The 25,235-nt window shown below is 39.4% G+C and overlaps 1 protein-coding gene across 4 annotated transcripts in view; it reads left to right on the top strand.

The window, feature by feature from the left end:
* The window catches only part of NOL4 (nucleolar protein 4), a gene marked incomplete at its 3' end in the record, with an annotated part of 203,785 nt that overhangs the window by 116,627 nt on the left and 61,923 nt on the right, over window positions 1-25,235 (top strand). The window lies entirely within an intron of this gene.

Genomic DNA, 25,235 nt, shown 5'->3' on the forward strand with positions numbered 1-25,235 from the left:
TATCCATTTGAAAGAGATATATATATATAAAAAATATGTGTATAAGGTAATGCATATATATATGTATATATACTGGGATACATATATCTATGTATTTTTATAGATGACCATCTCATTACATGTATTGTGTATCTGTAGAATGAATCCATGTGAATGTTAAGTGTGTATGTCCGAGCAAATTGCTACATGTGAATTACCAACATCTGAAAGGAAGTGATTTTGTTCCTTCCCAATTGTGTTATGCAGGCACCTAACCTGAATTAAAACTGACAAGTTTGCTTTAAGAAGCTGTAACCCCTCTGAGGGCTTTTCTCTGTAGTTTCCATTATGTGGGTAAGGACAAGCGAGGGTGGTTATATTGTAGGTAAAGACAGATCCTATAGATTAGATAACTAGCTTTCTAGGAAGGTGTTTGTCATGAAGGCATACTGTAGGGAGGGTGGGAATGGCTTCATCACAGAATTTATCCATTGGCTTTATTGGTGACAAGTTCCTAGTTTTTATCTGATAACTCCCAACTATATTACAGCTTTTACAGCAGCAATAATAGGGTGTTAATACTGGATCCAAATACTATTAATGCTAGTCACTAGCTTTCAGTAGCCCACTACAAAATAACCTGACAACATAGATATACTTTGAATGGCCATATTTTTTGCAGGGCTTTGAAATACGAGTAGTATGGAAAATCACTTTTTCTAGGTATATCCAGAATGGGACTGTACATGATTGATGTCTAGAGAACAACATTTATCTATGCTAAAGTTTTAACTCCTGTCTTCATTGCCTGTGGAGTAAAAATAAAAACTTGAAATGTTTTTTCTACTCAAGTGTCTGGTTTTGGTGGGTAGAAAAAAGGGAGACCAAATGGGAGATTGTTAGTCTTTCTTGGACATTCCAGTTTAGCAAATTGTGTATCCCAAAACTTTCTCCATAAAATCTTTATGAAAACCTGTTTATCTGCATGGCATATTTTTGTTTCCACAAATTTTCATTTCATTGAAAATGTTCTGAATAGCTTTGGTCTCAGACTGTGTATACACTCCAGTGCTGGATTTAGTCAGTACTTCGTTGCACAGTGAGTCCCAAATTGTCTAATATGAACAGTATCTTCATTTGCTCCAGGGCACATTGTTCCAATGAAGCTTTTATAAGGCAATCACCCAAATATTGATAGACACACAGGCTCTTTTGCCTGAGGTACATTGCTGCTTCTGCCATTACTCTTGCAAATACACAAATAAGCTTGGTGAAGAAAGGGAGGAGTCTTAATGTGGAACGCATCTATAGCTAAGACAAGAACATAGCCTAACGTTACATTTCCAAATTTTAATCAGTTCCAGTTCAGATGCAAAAAAAACGTATCAAAAAGTGTTAAAAATATGTTTGTAATGAATTGAAATGACAATCAAAGCCATCTCATTCTTTGTTATTCTACAAATTTTAAGAGGCCTGAATCATCCCCCACATCTATATATTCTTTCATCATTCACCATTATCCTACCCACTCTATACTGCCAACAATATGCAGATTTGTCTCCCGTTTTTGTCCTAGTGAAACTCATGTTAATATTTACAGTTCATTTAAGTATATGACTTATTAGGTATGCAGTAAAGGTTACTAAATATGGAGTGAAGACTTCAGGAAGAGCACACTCCTGTGTGTTCAGAGAAAATTTGTCAGAGATTTGTAAGCTGAATGTAAAGAAAGTTTTTGTGGCCAATTTCATATTTTACAGAGAAATACTAGTGTTACTTTTTAAAAGTTACAGAATATTTTTAGAACGAACAAAAACCATCAAGGTATTAGAATAGAATGGAGCTGTACAGCATCTCAGTGTTTCACATGCATACATATACATTCATGTAAATCATTGCTACTTTTTACCTTAAGCGGTATCTTACATGCTAAAGAGTCAGAGAATGTTTTACAAGCCCTAGACCTGATCAAGGAAGTCCTCTTTCCTCCCCCTGCTGATTCAGGTTACTGGGCCCTTCCAGAAGAGTGTTCTGGCCATTACTGAGCTGATTAATACTGAACAATGCAGAAGATCAAGCTCCTAGTTCTGTGCATTACCCACTGGATGCACTTGGACAAGGGTATCACAAGGAGCTAGTCAGAACTCTAATTCTCTGCCAAAAAGAAAACAAAATAAAGAACAAGTAAGGTTAACAAAATACTATAGTTTCATACGAGCCACCTCTTATGTATCCTTTTTACCTAGAACACACCAAATATGTGGGTTCTTTTTTGAAGTAATCTAGGAATTCTCCCAGTGCTCTCGCAGCATCTAACCTCCAGCCATTCACAGTTACACAGTTATCAGACATGATTAGACCTGAATAAGGGCATTATTGGTAGTGATGGGTAAGCAAATTTGTTTACTGTAATGTCTAATCATGTTTTCATGATAAAAATCATGTGCAGTGTTCACTAAATATCAAATTGATATGCCATTACTTATAATTCAGTATTCTTATGGTATCTTTATGTGGCAAAGACTTAGAATCATAGAATCATTTAGATTGGAAAAGACTTTTAAGATCATCAAGTCCAACCGTTCACCTAGCACTGACAAGTCCACCACTAAACCATGTCCCTAAGCACCACATCTACACGTCCTTTAAATACCTCCGGGGATGGTGACTCAACCACTTCCCTGGGCAGCCTGTTCCAATGCTTGACAACCCTTTGGGTGAAGAAATTTTTCCTAGTATCCAATCTAAACCTCCCCTGGCGCAACTAGAGGCCATTTCCTCCTGTCCTCTCACTTGTTACGTGGGAGAAGAGACCAACACCCACCTCACTACAGCCTCTGTAGAGAACAGTAAGGTCTCCCCTCAGCCTCCTTTTCTCTGGACTAATCAACCCCAGTTCCCTCAGCCGCTCCTCGTAAGACTTGTGCTCCAGACCCCTCACCAGCTTTGTTGGCCTTCTTTGGACATGCTCCAGCAACTCAATGTCCTTCTTGTAGTGAGGGGCCCAAAACTGAGCACAGTATCGAGGTGTGGCCTCACCAGTGTGAGTACAGGGGTACAATCACTCCCCTGCTCCTGCTGGCCACACTATTTCTGATACAAGCCAGGATGCTATTGGCCACCTTGGCCCCCTGGGCACACTGCTGGCTCATATTCAGCCATCTGTCGACCAACACCCCCAGGTCCTCTTCCACCAGGCAGCTTTCCAGCCACTCTTCCCCAGGCCTGTAGCATTGCATGGGGTTGTTGTGACCAAAGTGCAGTACCTGGTACTTAGCCTTGTTGAACCTCATACAAGTGGCCTTGGCCCATTGATCCAGCCTGTCCAGATCCCTCTGTAGAGCCTTTCCACTCTCAAGCAGATCGCTCCCACCCAATTTGGTGTCATCTGCAAACTTACTGAGGGTGCACTTGATCCCCTTGTCCACATCATTGATAAAGATATTAAACAGAATTGGCCCCAATACCATGCCCTGGGGAACACCATTTGTGACCGGCCGCCCACTGGATTTAACAACATTCACCACAACTCTTTGGGCCTGGCCATCCAGCCAGTTTTTTACCCACTAAAGAGTATACCCGTCCAAGCCATGAGCAGCTAGTTACTTCAGGAGAATGCCATGGGAAATGGTGTCAAAAGCTTTACTAAAGTCTAGGTAGACAACATCCACAGCCTTTCCTTCATCCACTAGGCGCGTCACCTTGTCATAGAATTGAGAAAAGTTATGTGTGAAGTTAGTAGAGAATATATCTGGTTTCTAAATGAAGGGAAATATATTTTAAGTATTGGGCTAGCATTGCAGGAAGTAATACATTATGCTTCCTCCAGCTTCTACAATGACCCCTTCAGCCTGCAGAAGATGTTGCTTGCTTGAAATGGCCAGGACTCTGTGAAAACCAGAGGCAAAGGGCTGGAGCTGGGAAGATCTGTTGGCTGACATGTTCCCTACCTGCTCTTTCTCCTCTTTTTACTCCTGCCTTTTTTTTTAAAAAGACTTACAAAGTACTCATCTGTAAATGCACTGCAAATGCAGTTCTATGAATTCAAATAGTTAAGTGCACATATAAATCATTTTAGATCATTATATACTTATGTGTGAGACTGCTGGGTTTCTGTATGACCATGGTGAAGGCTCCATAGCACTGAGATTTTTGATTTTCTGATTCTTGTGTTATTGCTTTTTCCTAGACCATATATTTTATTTTGAAAACTCATTATATAGCTTTATCTCTTTTACATCAATTATTTCATGGAATATAGCAAGCCCACTCCTTTTAAATGATTTTTTCTCTTCTGCATTTGGATAACAAGGCTCTTGTGATACAACAGGGGAAAACAGGTTTTTGAGCTAGCCAGCCATACTTACATTGTGCCATATATTTTACCTGGATTAATAAATAGTTCATTATGTCTGTATTGCAAAGGATGTTCCTAATATGCAAAACTTCTCTTTGGGATTTCCCAGATAGAAACATGTGCTGCTGATCATGAATGCCTAGGAGATGCATTAAAGTGAGGTAACAAGGAGGACACAATACCATGTGTCCATTTTTTCCAGATACCTACTAGTTGCAGACTAGTTGCAGGTTAATGTCTCCTTTCCTTCTACCAGACAAAATTTCTGGTAGAAAAATTGGACACCTCCAGGCCCTCTGGATGTATGGTTGGCTAACTTAATAGGCATTAAGGTTTAGCTCAAGTGTGTAATTGGCTGCATGGAGAAGTGCACAAGATAAGTAATTTTTCTCTAAAAGTGAGAAGAAAAGCACAGTTTTAAACGAAAGAACAGTAAATAATGATTGCTGCATACAGTGACCTTTAATTATAATACTGCCTTCTAATGTGCATGTCATTATAGTTACAGTGGTTCACAACAAGGCAGAGCTTTCATGTAGTTTCTAAAAGGAAGATCTTACTTTCTGTCACTCCTTTCATGCTGGGCTTTTGAAATGTTTCTCAAGCTTTTTTGTTCAGCCTGATGTAAAGATCAGTGTTACTGTCATGGGCCACTGCCCAGGGGTTGTTTGCTCCCAACTATTGCAACTTCAAACTGTTGTTGTAATGGGTGCATTTACACTGCGGCAGGTTAGCCTGGCAGGCTGTTCACTTTTAAGATGAGTCCACTCTAAGAAGGCATGTAAGATATAACCCTGCATGGGATCTGAAAGCCAGAACATATGTGAGATCGTGGGTGAAAAGTCATTTGAAGTTTCTGCACGCTGCTCTAGTTAAAACTTTAGTCATCCTTGTGGTTAGTCCAGCCGTAGCATCTTGTAACATCTGCTTTGCTGGAGCTCATCATTACTGAAGGAAAACCAGGCACAACCGTCCAACCATCCTGACCTGAATAAACAAATATACAGATAAGCCTGTTGTAATCTGATGGTGCATCATGAATCCAGCTGTTTTCCAAAAGCGCGCATGAATTTAGCCACAGATAGACACCATCTCTGAGGAGTAAGGTAGAGATTCAATATGTTTCTTTCTCACTCTCCTTTTTAAATATATGATTGTATATTAGTAAAATATGAAAGGTCATTCCTAATATCCAGTGAACATGATCACATCTGTCATTGTGCCTCTGAGGCATGTGAAGTCACTGTCCTTCCAGTTCCCTCCTGCCTGTATTTTTGTCTGCAGGTTTGCTTGGGGGAATGCTGAGAATATAAGGGAAGATATAGCTTTTTCCAAAGCAAGTGGACTCCTCAGGAGTTACGATGGGCTTTTATATAGACCAATAGTAGCTTATTGAGTCACTTGGGAAGTAATTTATTAATTTTTTTCTTAATAAAATGTGAAACAGGTGTGCATCTAGTTGAATCAAGAGGTAAAACACAGACTGGGAATTTGGCATGTTGAAGAACAGTGTTGGAGACATTATTTATTTTTTTCTTTTTTTTTTTCTTTTTTTTCCTTCATAACTAAAACATTTCTCATTTCTTATTTTCTTTCATTGTCATTCATTATTTATACTCAAGTGGCATAGATAGGTTTCAGCTGAATTGCAGTATTGTCATATAGCGCTTACATGATGTGGTTACCTCGGCTCTAAGCAGAAAGGAAAGCTGGAAAGGGTAAGATAGAAGCGCCTCCTCCTCTTCTGAGGTTACCATTAAACTCTGCATGTTGGCTTTTTTGATACAAAGAAAATACTCTTTTGCCCTTCTAGTTTGTGCTGCCAAGTGCCCAAGTTCCAGATAATGGATTAGGAGTTAGTTAAGCCTTTCAGAAAGGAGTTTTTGACTCCAACTCATCCTCTCCACAGAACTTCTCACTCATCTCTCTTGCTTGAAGTTGTATCTCACTACCTAGGTATAGCAGAAAAGGAAACTAGATTTCTTTTTGTTTGTTTTAATTGTCATGTTTTATTTCATTTCCGTAGTCAGATAGAAAGTGCCATGCCATATTTTACTGATGGCTGTTTTGTTAATGCAAATATCTTAAGAGTCTGCAGTCCAGGTGTCTGACAGCCTTATTTTATGGCTTAATTGTTAAGACTAGGAAGAGGCTTAGCATGAAATTCTGTTTGCTACTGTAATGAATAGCTTATGAGGAGGGAAGCAAAGTCTGGTAAAAGATATGGGTAGGCCATGCTACAAGAGTTAGTGGTATACTAGATTTTGAGCAAACAACAATATAAGAGTGGGGCACAATGCAAAGCCAGCATGATACGCACCCTGTGAAGCAGCAAGACATCAGCACAGACTGAGCCTGCAGCTCCACCAGGGTCCAACCTGATTCCACTGCTCCAGCCACAGCACCAAGGAGAGGACAGTGACTTCTTCCAGCTGTGCCTTAATTATTATCTGATGGATTCCATCATTGCTGCTTTTCATGAAATCCTTAGAAATAGTTTCTATTGAGATTCAAAAGTAAAAATGATAAAACAAGTGAACTGAAGGTGAAATCTACCCCTGCTACCATCATGTGTAGGAGGTACAAGGCTACAACATCTTTTGGCTTGCATCTCACATCTTTGGTGTGGGAAGGCAGGCTCAAATGTTCTTTTGAAGTATGCATCTTTTTCTTTCTCTGCTATACTCAGGTTTGTGCAAAGGTAGCAGGCATGCTAGTGTCTCTCGCAGCAGAGAGGGGGATATATACGCTACAATGGAAGGAGAGAGGCCCCTTCTCTTCTGTACATGAAGAACATTAATGAAACGAGAAGAAAAACTGTATGAAAGGAGTTTTGTTATCTCATTTTTTCCTACCCACTCACCTACACAAGAGTGAGACAAACTAGCCTGTTTTCTCTTTCCCTATTAATTCCTACTTCATACCTAGGGTTTGTCTCATTGTAAAGACTGAGCCCTTAATATTTTGCTTTACCATTTTATCAAACACCTTGCATTTACTTTCTCCTACTTTTAGAAAATGATAAATCTGAGAAAATCACAATTTTCTAGCTCCAAAAGTAATCTTACTGGTTGTTTGGAGAAAGCAGTATAGTTCTATGAAGAAAAGAAGCTCGCTCTTCCTTTTTTGCAGCTCATTGATAGGGGAATTGTTATAGGCCACTGAGAAGTTTTTTGGTACCAAAAATTTGATGTTTTAATTAACCATTTAAAAATGGTTTAGTAAGACTTTTCCTTGAAAAAGAAGTTGAATTTATAAAGCACTGTCTTTTCCAGACTTGAATCTTCTGATTTTCAGGTTTACCCATAATCAATGGCTAAATAGAACATTGTTATGGAGACAACTACAGGTGCATGAAAAAATCAGTTCAGTGTTTGTCAGAAAATACGAATGCTCTAGCATTCCCTAACAGTCACGTTCATCAAAGCCCTTTGTCTATGATAAATATGTGATCAGTTCTATGTCTAATTCCTTCCATTGGAAGTATATTTAGTAGCAGGTTTTCATGTTCAGTGAAAGCTCTTGAAAAGGAAATTGGTTTCCTGCAGGGCACTCATTACAATGATGTAAATCCAGAACAATTCAATTGAAGTTGATGATGCTACTCCAGATTTACATATCTGTAATGGAGAATACAATCTGGCTCCATATGTATATGAAATCCCAGCTAATGTAAAACTGGTATGGAAGAGAGTAACTTTTAATGTGACCTTTTACGAATTTTCTCAGAAGTTTTTTTAAAGGAACAAGTGCACATTGGTCAAGTATCAGACAGTGGTGCTGTTGATTCCAGACTGCATGTGTATTACTCATAGCTCCAGCTGTCTGTCCTCATTCACACTCACCTTTGGAGTCATTGGTCCCTCATACTGAAACAGAAGCAGTTGTACCTGGAGGGGATGCAGGACTTTGTCCAACTTGGTTTTAGTGGCTTGACATCTGTTCAGACAAGAGACAAAGCTATCATCAAGTGCATCTGCAATCAATGAGGTAAGGTGTATGAAATTACTACTTCCCTCCCTGTTTACAGCCAAGTACTTTTTATAACTCAACAACCTGGGAACCCAAGCCTGTACCTTTCAGGGAAATCCCTGTTGACTCCAACCAGGGTTTGTTCCTGACAGTTACCTTCAAGGCTGGGCCTTGTATACAATGAATATCTTCAATCCCTATCTCTTGTTTTTGTGTCTTGGTTTGGCTTTTTTTCCCTTAGGAAGGAAATTGAAATTGTGTTGAAGTCCTACCAGGTCAAATGGTTCACTGCAGAATTTTTTTCTCCTTCTGTAATCACCACCAACTAGAAACAGACCGAGAGCAAATCTTGCTCTTGGAAGATTAAATACTGTTTGATGGTAAATTGAGCAAGATATAATGGGGCAGCAATAATTGCTAACTACTGCAATTGTGTTTAGTCTTAATATTATTTACAGCTAATGAACTGTCATTTTTTTATTTTTCAGATGCAGAGGTTGAAGAGCTGATCCTCAAAACTAATCTGTGATGAATGACTTGATAATTGGCCACTTTCTACACACAATAGACTCCTCCAAAGCTATATTATTATTCACGAAGTTGATAATCCTGAAATGTTACCCCTGATTTTTATTTTTGGTATTGAATTCTTTTCTATATACCAAGTCAGCTGCCGAAGAAAGGGAGGAAAGAAGTCAAAGATTTTTTTTCTTTTTTTCTTTCATGACTTTTATAACAACATATTGCTGATGTTCTAAAATAAATACAATTTTTATTAGTTGTCTTACAGACATCTCCCTTTCTAGTCTTGTTTTTTGTTGAATGAACGCCAGTAGTCAAATGTCTTGCTGAATATTTGATACACCTTCAAACTGTGCTTTTGTGTGCTCTCCTTTTTCCCTGTATAGCAATTGCTGGGAATAATTAGGTACACTAGAACACTGAATGCCTTTTTTGGATACTTACTTATTCACATAACTGGATTTGCAAGGTGATGCGAGAGAAGGAAATAGGTCAGTTTTTTAATAGAGGAAGGAAGGAGAAGTAGAATTCAACTTTAAAACTATTTAACTATTTTGTCATCTTTCGTGTTTCTTTTTGTTGCTAGTCTTTTAACCCTCCTTCTGCAGCTTCAGCTTTTTCTGTTAATTCTCCTCTGTACTCCTCCATTTGCTTCCAAAGTATCCTAGGAATACCTAGCTGAAATTCTGTTTTCAGGAACAAAATTGTAGATGTAGACAATAGTAACAATTACCAGAAAAGAGGACTGTAAGGAATCACCTAAATTACTGAGTCCAGTCCTCTGGAAATGGCAGCCTAGATAATAGACATTTGCTCCAAGAGGATCTGCAACAGTTCAGCTCGCTAAACATTGCAACGTCCATGTAGTTCTGATTAGTAACTTCCAGCCTTATAGGAATCAACAATGGTGCAGCTGTAATATGCCACGGGAAAAAAGTGAGGTACTGGAATCATCGTTGATGTTCTAGATCCCTGCAACAACAAGGGATTTGCTGGGTGGATCTCCCAGATGGTCTCTTGCAGTATCTTATTCCCTGCAGAAGAAGGAGTAAAAAAGAACAACCTCCAATAATCCGTCAGTCTGCTTGAGGTTTTGTCTGCCATATGTTTCATCAAAGCATCCTGCCTTATATTTTGCCTCTAACAGTTACTGATTTTGAATACTTCAAAAAAACATTTAAAAAAGCAGCAACTACATTAGTTATTGAGGCACGGAGGGGATCGTGATGTAGGTAAGTATTGAAAGCTGTGAATTAAACACAGTCAAAAGACAGTGATCAAATAATTTTGCAAAATGTGGTAATGAATAAGCCACTGACTGTTACGAATATTCCAAAACAGTGTTCTTGCACAAGCAACTGGAAACTGGTGTTTGAGAACTGTGTAAACAGTCAACATTTACTTTTCACTGGGCACTGATGAAAGTATGAAAACATGAGCAACTATGAAAACATGCAGCCAAAGGTAGGGGTCTGCAACTGATGTGGGTTTTCATTCTACCCATGTAAGTGTGACATACCGTGGAACATTTTAACACTGGATGAATTCCATGTGCATCTGTAGAGTTTTTACTAAACTGCTGTTTCTTGGAGCTCACAGTGTTTCAATGAGATACTAGAGCTGTTGCTTGGATCTTGGCATGGTACATCTGAATATTTCCCATATAGATGCTTCTTCTCATCAGCTGTTTTGGCCACAGACTGTCATTCTCAGTGTCCCTTCACACCTATTCAGTCTGTGTTTTCATAACTCTTCTTATCATGAATATGCCATGAGCTACTCCGTGGATCTGATGGGTAATGATACATGCTGTTCTCTTCCTATACATACACACACACACTTGTGTGTGTGTATATATGTGTATGTGTATATATGTGTATGTTTATATATGTGTATGTGTATATATATTTATATATTCCTTTTTCCCCTTGTCTGATGAAAACAGTCCTATCCAGTGGCCACAACCGAAAGTTGATGGCATCATACAGATGAATCAGTGGCATATAAAGAGCTCATATCTCTTGTTGAGGCACCTGCAATGACACACACCTAACCTTTGCATACAGGTGCTCCAGTAGACGAGACTGTGTAATTGTCTTTCATGTTCATTTTAATTAACATCAGGATAATATCTTCTATGTTGCTTCTGTCTCCATTTTATATTTGTGTAGACGTCATGAAGTAATGTGTTTCCCCCTTTTGTGCTTCCCATGGCATTTGGGAATTCTCTTGACTCCATCAGGAAGATCCCTTGCAGAACTATGCAGAATTTCTGCCCTCTGCCTTCTGCCATTGAGCTCCTGGGCTGTGCGGTCTCAGGATGGATAAGAGAATCTGCATGAAAAACAGGGAAAGGTGAGTTGATTTCCTTAGAAGTTACCACGAATGGCCCCAATATGGCCTGTCCTCAGTCCTCAACATTATAATATGAGCTCTATATGAACTCTCAAAAAGACACATGGATATATTCTTTGGGCCTTTTGTACTGAATTGGTGATATGTAAGTATTTTTGGACCCCCTCCGAATGCATATGTCTTTGTCTCACTTTGTACAGTTAGTCATATGCTCTTAAAATTTATCTTTCGCAGATAGAACCCCGTGGGACTGGACCTGTATCAAAAAATGTATTAAATTACTAAAATAAAGGTTTTAAAAATTTCTGTTTCCCACAGTGTGTTGCTTACAGGACATAGCTGTGTTTAGTGGAAAAGAAAGTCAGATCAGTCTGGAGCATGTGTGTCACCTCATACCCTCTTGGCTCAGCTGGGAGATGGAGGAATGAGGTACAGGCATCTTTTGGAATATGCTTCTTGTGTCAATTGTGCCTTAAAGATGACTGTCTCACAAGGTTGATGCTTCTGTGTGGTTCATGAGTTGCTTTTTAAAATCCATCTGTATACATAGTCGTGCAATTAAGTGTCCACTCTGCCTTCAAGAAACACATAATATATAGGTTTATGTAATACAGAAAAAAGATACTGGAAGCCATAGTGGATTTGAGTAAGTGGCAAAACACTGAGGAGCTGAAAAACTTGCTACACAAAGAGGGAATTACCTTGTTAGAGATAAAACAGTGGCAACTTCATCACAGATCTCACTGGTTCTCACTGATTAATAGATTGTCTTTTATTTTAGAAGACAAAGTTATTAAAAGACGCAGCAGATGAAATTTAATTTTTTTTTAAATTAGGTTGGAATTGAGGGAAAACATTTTTGTAACAATTGTAATCAACCTTCATATGAAAGTAGTTAATCATTACAAACAAATTTCTATATCAGATAGTTGTTCTTTTTATAAAGATTTGTTCTAATTAACCTGCAAGCTATTTGGCATGATTATGTCAGTTAGGAAAACGGTGACAACTATTCCCTCCTCTTCAAGAGTTACTAGGTGATGTTCTACAGTGCAGCCATTCTCTTCTGAGCTTAACATTTATGAATCTGTAGAAGTGTCTTGAATGCTTAAAGAGCCAAAAAGGCTTTTAGCCTCTCGTACTGCCAGTTCCCTGGCATAAGCTTTTGAAAAACCTTGCCTAGTTGTCTATATTTCATAGTCTTTAGTACTTAGCCCTGCATACATCTGGTTTGGGGTATAAAACCCAGGACGGGATATTTATTTTTACTGCACTTGCTATGCCAATTCAAGATCATTCTTATTAGTGTAAGAGGTAAGTAGTTTTTAAGACTATCTTAAAACTCTCTTGAGATCACTTTTTATCTTCCTTAGTTTTCATTTTTTTTTAATAGGAAATTGTCAGGGAGTATGCTGCTTTGCTTTTACTGTGGTTCTCTGTTTCTATGTTTAGATTTTGATTTTTTTCGTATTTAATGCTCACTTTATAATGATGTTTACAGTACCAACAACTTATATCTAGTTCTATGTATGCCAAATAGCAAATTAAAAAAATTAACTTACGCTCTGTGAATCTACTGTTCAACTGTGAGACACTCAGTTATCTCTATGGGAACTATTCTGCTCATGTGAGGTAGGCAGTATCAGTGGTGGCGGGATCTTCAAAACTTTTGCTTCACCTCTTATTATCTTTTCCTAGTCGGGAGTTATGTCCTTTAACTGTATATGATGCTGCAGTGTTACTTCTTACATTTGTTATTTAACATCTATAATTCATAAAGTTAATTTAAGTTTTAGGATATACTGTTTCTAATAAGGTAATTCTGTGCATAATAACTTTATACAACATGAAAGAGATATTTATACCATCACCAATATATTAATCGCCAGACGTTCCTATATCTTAATTCTTTAGATTTACATAGCATGTTTGGGATTCTGAAAACATCAATAAAAATAAATCAGCTTAACATTGGATTGGTCCCGGGAGGCAAGCATATTCCATCACTGTCTATTGATTAGTAAATACAGGCATGACATAATTCATTGACTTTCCCCAAGCCAAATGATCTGTAGGAAAGCTGGAGAAGTCATTTTTTTCCTGTGTGCTACACCTGAACATTAATCACAGTACTAATCCTTATCTCCAGACATTACTGTTCAATCAGGGTAAAAAGGCAGAGTCAACTTCAATTGAATAGCCATTGGAAAGTTTCCTCTGGTTTTATTAGCATAGCTAAAAATCAAAGCAGTTTTAAAAAAATTTTTTTTTTTTAAATTTGTGCGTTGCTGGAACTATTAAGATGACAATTTCACTGGTTCTCTTGATACATCTATCCAGCCCTCATCATGTAAACATATGTATGTATACACAAGAGATCCTATGGACTACATTGTTAATACTTATGTCAATAAACCTTAGTTGCCTTAGTTAGATGCTTACCTAAACTTGAGTCATACAGCTTCTCTGTATAATGTATTTACATAATATAGAAGTTAGCAGCTGTGTTCATCCTGGTTTAAGGTAACAGAATGGGATTCAGTTGCATAGAGATGGGCATTTGGTACCCTTGTAGGGATCCTAGGGTATTCTGTGCCCAGCATACACCTCTCTGGAAGGATGTCTCCCACACTGGCCTTGTGTCATATTTGCCACCACTGTACAGGCTCCTATTCCATCCTAAAACAGCAGTGGGGCTCAGTTGCCTTTAAACTCATCATCTGGTTCCCTTTCAGACTGTCTTGTACATCCATATAGGCTCCTCTCTTGATGGTCACGTTTAAGTTCAGAGTACTTTGGTACAAGCTGCAGTTAATTCCACTTACATTGATGCTGTAGTCTTCTTTATATTCCTGAGGAAAGGAGACCAACATTTGTACTCTGAACTTCTTTAAATGTGTCTCAAAACATGGCCCTGGCCTTGTGGAGTTGGAATGGATACAGCCATTAAATTGTGCATTGGATTATTCATTGAACTAAGTAATGAATATGTAGCCAAGACTGAGAGAACTCCAGGATGATGAGACTGTAGAAGTGTCAGAATAATTGTCTAAAGCTATATAGTAGTGTGACTACTTCTGCTTAATTATGAAAAGAGGTCAAAATAATAATTCAAATTGCTGAAGCATTGCACTTTAGGTTTTCAATTTACATACAACATATGAGTGCGCGTGTGCATCTGTGTACCTGTTTCAAGCAAGTTGTTTGACTTCCTCCTTAAATATTACTTCTTACCATACAATCCTTGTTTCACAGTGCTGGTATATATAGCTTGCTTGGCTGAGTGCCCTCCTGATTGCTAAATTTATGTCCTGCTTAATAGGCCTATGTACTTTCCATGTGTTTCTGGCAAGTGCTTTTGACAGTGTGCCTTTGTACACACCTTTAAATAACATATTCTTTTTCCAGCAGCCCATTTTCTAAAACTTACATGCTTCAGCCACCAAAGCCATATAACTAGTGTTGATATCAACAGATCCCGCAGTAGCTTACACGTACTACTTCCTGGTGTTACAGCAGCTGGGCACTATCTTTACAATTCACTGTTTTTTGGGCAAGTGTTAACTGAAACATGTAACATAGAAAACATAAAAAGAGGGCAAAAATGAACATCTGCTAGTGCTCCATCTCTTGCAGTGCTCTGCAAAGTCCTTCTGCTGAAGGTCAGAGGCTGGGTGTGCAATAGCCTCCCTCTTCCTTCCTTTCTTCTTTGAAATGGCTTTGTCACCAGGACATGAAATTTCCAGTGCCACGGAGCCATTTTAGGCCCTTGCTTTATCTGCCTGTTCATCCTCATTGGTATAGATGACTTTTTATATTATTACCTCCTGTCTCCTGTGTTGGGAACTCTTCCTCAATCAGCCTTACAAGTTAATCCAAGTCAACTATGTTGTGATCTGCTACATAATTACATATTGAGAGAATTCAGCTCGAAAAGTGGATCCATTCTGTTCAGTGATCTTCTCTTCATAGTGTATTGTCCCAACAGATGATCTCACGAATTTCAATATCTCTTCTTACACCTGTGCCACAGCAGAAGTTTCCCTTATTGCTTCTGCTGTGATATATGAAGGCAAAAGCCAATAGAGGATTCAGAAAAACTGCCCATTCAAAACCCAGTTCACAGTCCCAAGTTTTATGTTAGCACTGCCTTAGTTCAGTGACCTTTTCTTGTCATTGTTCATTTCAGCAAAAAAGGCTCAGGCAATTTATTGACTAGAACAAGTGGTGAGATTGGCAAGAATAGAAGACATTCCCTGTCAGATCTTGGGAGCACACATTTCAGGTCATTGCTTTACCTTTGACAAACTATCAAAAGGAGGAAAAATTCTAAAACTGTGGAGAAGCCAGTGCAATCTTACGGAGGCTTTATTTTAGCAAATAGCATGCAAAATGAAATCTGTAGTATTTTCACAGAGCAGCTTTGCTGTAGATTTTGTTCAGCATGGGACAGATTGGTTGCAATAATACTTTTATATGTTACTTTTGAAGAAGCTATTTCAAAAGTTTTTCTAAGTAGAGAACAAGGAAGGAAATGATCCTGTGAGTAGCAGTTCAAAAGCAAGACTGGCAGCAGAGTGCTGAAGGAAACTATTTTTGCAAATACATGTCAGTACTTAGAGCAGATTTGTTGATCAGCATTGTCAGAGAGCAAGAGCAAGGCTCCTCCATAAGAGAAGGCAATTGGAGAGCTGAGGGTGGCCATAACCCAAGGGCAGTGCCCTCTCTGATGCAGACATAGCCCCACAAGCACTCCACAGCCTGCAGGGCAGGGCTGCTGGCAGTAGCAGGTCCCAACCGACAGCCCAGTGACCAGCAGGTGAGCAGGAGAGTGTGGGCAGGTCCCAGCTCAGTGCAGGAAGGGCAGGCAGCAAGCCAGGAGCAGCCTGGGACACCACTGCCCCTCATTTGCCCATGGCATAGCTCAGCTTCAGTGGGGCTCCTGGGAAGCGGCACAGAAGTGCAGGTCCCAGGAGAGGTGGCCAGAAAAAATAAGGTCTTATGGTGCACTTAAGGTCCTGATGAGGGTATGGATTAATGACAGAAAATGTAAAAGGGTTTTAAGTGGCAGTTGTCAAAAATGAAATGTTAACTTCAGAGCCCATTTCTCTCTCACATGGGAGGACTTGTATTAACTCTGCAAGGACAAATTTCCATGGGCTGTGCTCAGGCTACAGCCAGCTATCTTACACAATAGAGATGTTTACTGTTGTCTTTGGTGGAAATGCAGAATCCAAGATATGGGAAAGCAAAAGGGTGGCATTTAATTTCAAAAATTAATGGGCCTCACTAATCCTACCCTAAAGCATTTCATCCTTCCAGAAAAAAACCCATGTTCTTACCTTGAATTAGTTAATTGAGGGCAGTGCAGTTTTCAGTAATCAGATCAGGTGAAGGACGAACCAAGGTAAACCACTTTTGGTGTTCAAAGTTAAGGCATAAAGAGTGTTTCCATAGCTGCAGTTATTTAAAGCCTGTGAAACATGAGCTTTGCAAAACATAAGGCAGCAAAGCCTTAAGTTGGTAGATCTCCAGAAATGTGCCAAACCATGGATTTGCCTGTGGTCATCAGGACTGACCAGTGCTGCATTTTGTTTTGGATCAAAAAATCATTAAAAAATATGAAAATACATTGTAGAAACATTACTAAAGAAGAGTCAGGTTGGAGGATGATCTATTTGCATGCAAAGAATCAAAACAAGAGAAGTTAAACAGTCTTCAGGTTTGTTTCAAGGCTTTTTATAAAACAGCTATTGAAATACTGATCTTGGAAATAGTGAGTGTAGTCCACAAAGACCAAGTGATGTAGTGTTTCCTCTTGAGAAGACAGTTTTCTAACACTTCTGTGGTGTGTGTGCAATTACACAGTATTTGCTTCTGAATTTTAACAAGACAATAAATAAGGGTTATTTACTTACGTAAGGTACTACCATGAACATTTTAGAAAATGTTTTGGGAGTGACGGTAGGGGAAATAATTCCTTGTGGTTAGTTTTCAGTGAGAAGTCTTTGGCAAGGAGTAGTGAGGGATCAAAACAGACGCTTCTCTGGGTCTTTGAAGTCTTGCAACTGGGTGATTTTGCTCCACCTTTTTTGCAAGGTGAGAGTAGACCTGCCAGACTCTAGTGATATTTTTTATAATCCCACTTTTGGCAAAACATCATGAAGAGGAAGGTTGAAGAAAAAATAGCTTCCTTCATCCTCCTTCTGGAGTTTGTCTGAGGGATGGCTTGCAGGGAACTCTTTTGCAAATCAAGAAATCTGAGGTAATAAAAATGGAGTGGTCTGACAAAAAAGGTTGTAAGCTCTTCTGTAGTTTTCTCACACTGATAACATTATTAAGGAGAGTAGTTTGTATATCTTTTTCCCTGACTTTTGAAAGGCTGAACAGTCAATGGTAGAAATTTTGGCTTTCAGCTTATAAACTTGTTTTTTTGTGGTTTTAAGGGAAGCTAGGTCTGTCCTAAAAATCGTGTGGAACTTTGATTAAGCATACCTTGCAGAATTTATTAGCAATTAAAAACTACTGGATGGTCCATTTGTCACACACAAAGTCTTAAGAGCAGGGCCTTGGAAGACAGTGCCTTAAAAGGAACATGGCTGTGCGCAGACATATTGCTTCATACATTAGTTAACCTCTCAGGTTTGTTAAATAAAAGTAGCTACTTGGAAGGTTGAATATTTTTATGAATGTCACCTTATCAAATCATTTTCATGAAAGTTATTTCATGTCTTCAACAGGTTTTTCTATAACCATCACTTTACATTTCTTGCCTTCAGTCAAGCTATGATGTGAAATTATATTAAATAATAATAATTCTAAAAAATACTATCTCCCAGCCTTATTCAGTATTGTGAACTATGTAATAATGCCACAGAACATGTTCATACTTGTACATATGTCCAGAAAAATAATAGTAGATGCTCAAAGTGCTATGGAAGTGGCTAATATATAAATACGGGATTTTTCTCTGTATGGATACCTCCCACACACCACCTTGAAATTCCTTCTACCTAGAGCCAGAATTTGCAAGGTACTTGTTAGATCTTTTCGAAGTATGACTTTCCATAAAAATACATTTAGATTCAAAGTGCTATTTAGAGATTTTGTGCCAGACTGTTCCTGTTTTACTCATGTTCCAGGTAAGAAACATTTTTTAAAATCTTGGTAAAGATTTTAAAACAAGGAAAGTTTTATCCAGAAAAAATACTGGTTTGCTATCCATATGGTGCAGTTGATTCTATCAGTGTGAAAAGAGGATTGGTGTGGTGCTAATCATTGTCTTGGTTTTGTTTCCTAAGGAAGTGTTTTATGCTCTGCCAGTTTGTCTGTCCCTGCCTAACCTGTGAAACTATTAACCAATTTCAATCTAATTTGATAAGGCAGGAATCTTGACAATGTTGAGTTGCTACAAGTTCTGTGCAAATCTGCATTTGACTCAAGTAGAAAGATCCAGGTTACTGCCTTCATGATGGCCTTTCATTTTGAGAAGCAGAAGCTGTTTGGGCAATGAGTACTCTCCCAGCCCTCAACAAGCCACGAACTCTTGCCCTGTAAGAAGTGGGAGAGGTGTGGAGTGAAATGGAGAATGCATGCTGGTGAGGACTTGGGCATCTAGGACATCAGTCAATAGGATTTCATGTTTCTTCAGTTCTACTTTTTGAAGATAAACCTGTTTAAGTATAATATATTAGATATTTCTGTATAGGAATCACTGAGCAAGTATGAAAGCTACTCCTTTACAGGACTCACAGAGATGAGCTATGACCGCCAGAGTGAGTCACATCCCTGTATTTTGTTTGTTGCTTATGGCACTGTTGAAAGCACCTACTGCATAGAAAAATTCAATAGCTTGAATCCATATTATTGCATTCATTTAAAAACAGTAGTACTGGAGTTGCAAAATTTCTTGACAAGACTGAAGAGGTCATATTGACCAGATAAATGTGGGGTCAAAAAAGATAATTTCTATATACTTTCATTTCCTGCATAGTGTTACATTTTAAAAATGGAGAACAATGCTATTAGTGTCCTATACCACAGGTGAACAGATGCTTATGTTCAAATAGAGCCCTACTATAGGGGTTGTAGGCCCAGGGTCTACAAAAGGAAGTCCTGTTATATTTATTTTGTTGACTACAAGATTGACAGGTAGTTTAGCAAGTTGGAATGGAGATCAAAATATACAAATTAATATTACAGGTGTTGCTTTACAGACAAGAAAACATTGCTGGTTTATAAATTCTGGCATTGAAAATCTTGATGGTGTATATAACTTTAAAAATTGCACTGGTACATATATGTTTCAGGAAATCTTCTGTCGGGGGACGATTTTCTGAGTCATGAAGTTTTCGTTTAGATTTTACAAAATCTTCCTGTAATCCCTTAGCTACAAAATAAATACACTCTAGCCTTTTCAGACCCCCTACAAATTCCTTTTGGCTAGCTGAGTCACTGTTTCATTGAGAAATCGTGCATTTAGAGACTCGTGGCTCCTAATGTCCAGTGCCTATCCAGATAACCAGCTGAGAAGCTTTCTAGATGCGCATCAGGGGACTCAAAAATCAGTAAGACAAGAAGAGCATATGAGTTCTGTTTTGTGCAGCTATCTTTAAATCCACAGAATTTAGACTGTACCCTAACCCTTAGCACATACACTGTTGACTATCGATCATAAAGAACCAGTAAAGATCTTGGGATAAAAACTCTTGATGTTTTCTTGGTACATAGATGACAGTACAAATCCTGGCAGCTAAACCAGCTTCAGGTATACGGGTGCTTTTTTGACCCCACGTGGCCTTCTGCACTGTGTAATCAGCTCTGAGCTGTTGCTGGTGCAGCTCACAGGCAGAAGGTAAGTTTCATGCGGGGAAATTCAGAGAGCTGCAGGAATGCCAGCACCAGCTGGTGATGCTGGATGCATGCAGCAGATCTGGCACACTAAGGGAAAGACTGCACAGGTAGTACATGTGCAAAAGAGATCATTCTACTTAGGTTCATTAAATCTGGTTACTCACTAGGGAAGGGGAACTTTAGTGAAGTTATCCTTGCCTTTCAGTTTTGAAAATAAGTTCCTACTTACTGGTTTCCTGATCTGTGGCCCGGCCACACAACAGAGCAGAGTCAATGCCACTTCCAGTGACACTGACGGGGTAGTTGTTCACAGAAGACTCTTCTGTCTCTCACATTCTGTGCATCTTGTATTTGGATTTAGTAAAATGCAACAGATGAGAGTTACGTTCCCCATTTGTACTCCAAAATGATCTCAGCCTGTAAGACCACAGCACTGCATGTCTTCAACTCAGGTAGAGCTCTGTGAAAGAGGGGAATGGGTGAGCACAGAGTGTAGGCAGCTGCGCCATGAGTGCAGGGCCAGTTTCTCAAAATGGACATATGGATGACATTTTTATTTTTAAAAATAGATTCTATTTTGTTTTCTTCTTTGTTCTTTCAATTTCATCTATGGAAGCTAAGGATAAAGCAGTAGCCATATAACATAAGAAAGAAAATAGAAAAGGACACAAACTTTTAAAGCTTTAGGCCAGTTTAGATCTGGATCTGAACTTTTCAGCTAGTTCTTTTCATGTGATAAGCTGGCAACACAGGATCAAATCCTTTTCCCTGAATTTGGGAATGGGAGGGGAAGATTGAATCATTTGGGTTTGAGCAAGATACAAAGCAGTTTTTAAAGCTGTTCACTGCTCTGTAGTCAGGCATTGAGTTGTGATATCAATATGAGAAAATCCACTGCCTGATGTATTCAGTTTTTCTGGGATACTTTTAGCTGGTTTCCCTCCCAGAACTCTTCATCTACAACAATGTGGATTGAATGTATTTTTTGGAGGAAGTGGAGTTTTGCCAAGTAGGATTCTCTACTCTGCTAGGGGAATTCTCTTTTGCTGGATGGTGATAAGAGCTGAGCCTTGTGCACTGATTTAGTAAGCTAAAGTGAACATATGTAACTAAGTGGTCCCTCAAATTTACAACACAAAATATCTCTCCTAATAAAAGCTAAAAGTATTGTTTGTTGTAAATGAGTGTGAGCTTTTACAGACCAGGTCTATTAGATCATCTTGGAAACTTCTGTGCTGCTTGATGGCTGCATGGTTCCCTGTAAAGGAGCTTTAAGTACCGGTGTGACAGAAATATTTTGCAGTAAACAAAGATTATGCAACTATAGGAAATCACAGAGAGTACTGGAGCACGGAGTCAAATTTGGAAGTGCAATTTCCCCTCCAAATGGAAAGCTGTTCTGGGAGCTTACACTATGCCACGCCATCCTGGAGGAAGGAGGATGATTCTCTTCTCACAAGCCTGGGAGTTTAACAGGCTGCATATAAGATCCCAGGGCTCCTTTATAACCAGGCGACCCAAAAGTTCTTGCTCACTTTTGTATCGAATATATACTGATGTCTGTACAAGTTAGAAAGCGCTGTACCATCTGAAGCAGGTAAACTTATGGATTACAATAAGGGTTTCTCATTTCTTCAGGATGGTATCATGAAAGCTGTGATTCAATAGAGATACTACATGATATTGGTAGGGATTTAGGAGGCTACTGTGATCTCTCTGATTCTTCTGGGGAAGAGCATTTGTTCTTCAATACAACTGCGGTGTTTGCTAGAATTGGTTCCCTGAATAGTTGCCTTTTCTTTTGGGAGTCATGTTTAATGCTTGTTGTAATATTGTCCTCCATCCTCCACCCCCAAAATGTCAGACCATGTCTTTAGCAGAGCCAGCGTGACTTTAGGACTGAAAGGTTCTTTTGTTGTTTCTGTTTCTTGGTGCTCTTTTTCTATCAGTCCTAAGGATGCATCGGTCTGGCAGACTAATGGCTAGAGGTTGCCTTTATGAGGAATTTGTCTGCAGTATTCTTATGGTTGTTGTCATGTGCTAACCTCAAGCAATATGACTGACTTATTCATATGATAGATGCTTTATTTCTCCTTCCCTAAACCAGGAGGGTCAAACTACATGCATTTCTTACAAATCAGTCTAAAGATTTATTTCTGGTAGATAAGTAGGGAACTAATCAAGAATCTATTCCAGCAGCTTCAGCTGCAGACATCTCAGCTGCTCCCCTGTCACTCAGGCTATTGCAAAGAGCCCCCCCTTCCCCCCCCAGTTCAGGAACCCTGTCTTGATCTGTCCCCTCTTGATTGGTCTCAAGTTCTAAATCTCCCCACCTGGCCCTTAAGCAATAATTAAGGCAATTAGCCTCTGTCTCCCAGGGCTAGTTGCTAACACAATCCAGCTGATTTACCTCCAGAGACATTTTATAAAACTCAGCAAATGCAAAAAAGCTACTGCTACTATAAGCAGAGAGAGGCAAAAGGTAGAAAGGAAAAGCAAGAACAAGCTAGTCCTCCATTCTGTGCTTGTGCCCTATACTCCTCTGTAAATAATACACTCCTCTCCTGCATGTGCAACAAATTTGTGTTGTGCCCCTATCGTGTTCCTAGCAGAGAAATCAACCTTAATATAATCATCTTGTTACTGGGATCAGTTGTAAGTGGGTGTTCAGTACTGAATAGATTATTTGGGTTACATGCATGTTGTTAATCAATTGGCTTTGGTTTTTTGCATGAGTCTGCCTCTCAATATGTTACCATTACTGTCTTTTTTCCTTTAATCTGTACTTCTGAAGATGCAAATGATAGATCAGACATGTGTCATGACTTCTCTCATGATCACAAGAGGGGTGACAGGCCTGTGTCCTCTCGCCTATTATGGCATATGACTTCAGTGACTGAGCAACACCAACTGAAGAAGGGAGAGCCTAAATTTGTCTCAAACAATGGAGACAGGTGAATTGGAGTTCCCTTCTCCACTGCTTTCATCAACTGTTTTTTAATCTCCTTCCCAAACATTTGTACTTCTCCCATGCTTGGACTGGAAAGGAGAAAGGTGGGAGAACCTCTGAAGTGCTGCTGTGTAGGAATAAAGTAAGAAGAGGAAATCAGCACAGGGAAGGGCTTATGATAAATTCAGAAAGAGCACATTAAGAAAGGTCCATTGTTAAACCATTATCCTCTCTCATTCTGATCATCATTTTTAGTTCCTCATTATTCCCCACTTGTTCTGTGCACTGTGCTCTTCTTAATCATATGAGTTAGGATAAAAAAATGCTGCTCCTCCTTCCTTATTAGAAAATACAGGTCCACAGCTCAGCATATAACTGTGTGTTTAATAACTCCAGCTGCTGTGTTACCCTTAGGCAGACTTTGTAGGGAGTTGCTGAGTTCCTGGACCTCAGATAGCATTCTTTTGCCAAAGTCCTGGCAAGAGTGGAACAGAGGCATCTATCATCTTCGTTGCTATCTTTTTCTTTACCTAGTGAAAACAAATGCTTCTGTCCTTTGCTGCTGTTTGAGACACAGAAACCATGCAGTGCTGATGTATTATTATCCCTACATCTGTTTCTGCTGTTACTCTCTGGAAGTTTCTTTTGAGACTTTGTACAACCTGGAAGCATTTTATTTATCATAGAATAGTTTGGGTTGGAAGGAATCTTTTAAAGGTCATCTAGTCCAACCGCCCTGCAATAAGCAAGGACATCTTCAACTAGATCAAGTTGTTCAGAGCCCTGTCTGACCTGACCTTGAATGTTTCCAGTGATGGGGCATCTACCACCTCTCTGGGAAACCTGGTCCAGTGTTTCACCACCCTCATTGTCATGGAATCATTAAGGTTGGAAAGGACCTATAAGATTATCAAGTCCAACTGTCAACCCAGCACCACCATATCCACTAAAACATGTCCTGAAATGCCATGTCTACATGTTTTTTGAACACCTCCAGTGATGATGACTCCACTGCTTCCCTGGGCAGCCTGTTCCAATGCTTGACCACTCTTTCAGCAAAGAAATTTTTCCTAATACCCAATCTAAACCTCCCCTGGCGCAACTTGAGGCCATTTCCTCTCTTCCTATCACTAGTTACTTGGGAGAAGAGACCAACACCCACCTCACCACAACCCCCTTTCAGGTAGTTGTAGAGAGAGAAATAATTTCTTCCTTATATCTAGTCTAAATCTACTGCCTTTTAGTTTAAAACCATGACCCCTTGTCCTATAGCTATAGACCCTGCTAAAAAGTCTGTGTCCATCTTTCTTATAAGCCCCCTTCAAGTACTGGAAGGCTGCAAGAATGTCTCGCCAGAGCCTTCTCTCCAGGATGAACAATCCCAACTCAGTCTGTCCTCATAGGAGAGGTGTTCCATGATCCCGCTGATCATTTTGGTGGCCCTCCTCTGTGCCCTCTCCAACAGGTCCCAGTCTTTCCTGTGCTGAGGGCTCCAGAGCTGGACGCAGTGCTCCAGGTGGGGTCTTACTAGAGCGGAGTAGAGGGGCAGAATTCCCCTCCCTCGACCTGCTGGTCATGCTTCTTTTGAGGTAGCTCAGGATTACCATTGGCCTTCTGGGCTACGAGTGTACATTGCCAGCTCATGTCCAGCTTTTCATCCACCAGTACCCCCAAGTCCTTCTTGGCAGTCCCCACTCAGCTTGGTGTCATCTGCAAACTTGCTGAGCATGACTTGTGTAGCTTCCATCTTCTGCAGACATGTTTGTTCCTTGGGAATGTTGGTGTGCAGATAGAAAAAGCTTGCATGTAGCTGAGCTGCTATGGAGGAGTAGAAAACTTATAGTAAAGAGTGAGAGGAAGAAAAAGGAGGTGGAGTAAAGGGGCCGGTACAAAGTCTTTAGGTTCTCTGTGGTTGCAGTGCTTTTAGCAAGGGCTCACAGTCGTATATTCAAGGGATGTTGTTCACAAATAAGCACATAATTTCCCAGTGTAGATTCATGCTTTGGGACTTAGGAAAGTAGCCTTATGTTTCATGTTTGTAATTGAAGAAGAAAACAGGATATTGAACCCTTTTGGTGTCACAGCTAAAATTTATGGCAAGAGGGAGCAGAGAGAAATTTAGGGGGGAAGATGTGAAGAAAATAGTATGAGAGTTGAGAGAACAATGCAAGAAGAGAATGAAGCAATAAGAACTAAGCCATAATGAGTTCAAAGAGAAAGAAAAGAATGAAATATTTCAGGAGGAAG

The sequence above is a fragment of the Phaethon aethereus genome (genome assembly GCF_964289735.1).
Source record: "Phaethon aethereus genome assembly, chromosome: 2".
In the NCBI taxonomy this organism is placed as follows: domain Eukaryota; kingdom Metazoa; phylum Chordata; class Aves; order Phaethontiformes; family Phaethontidae; genus Phaethon; species Phaethon aethereus.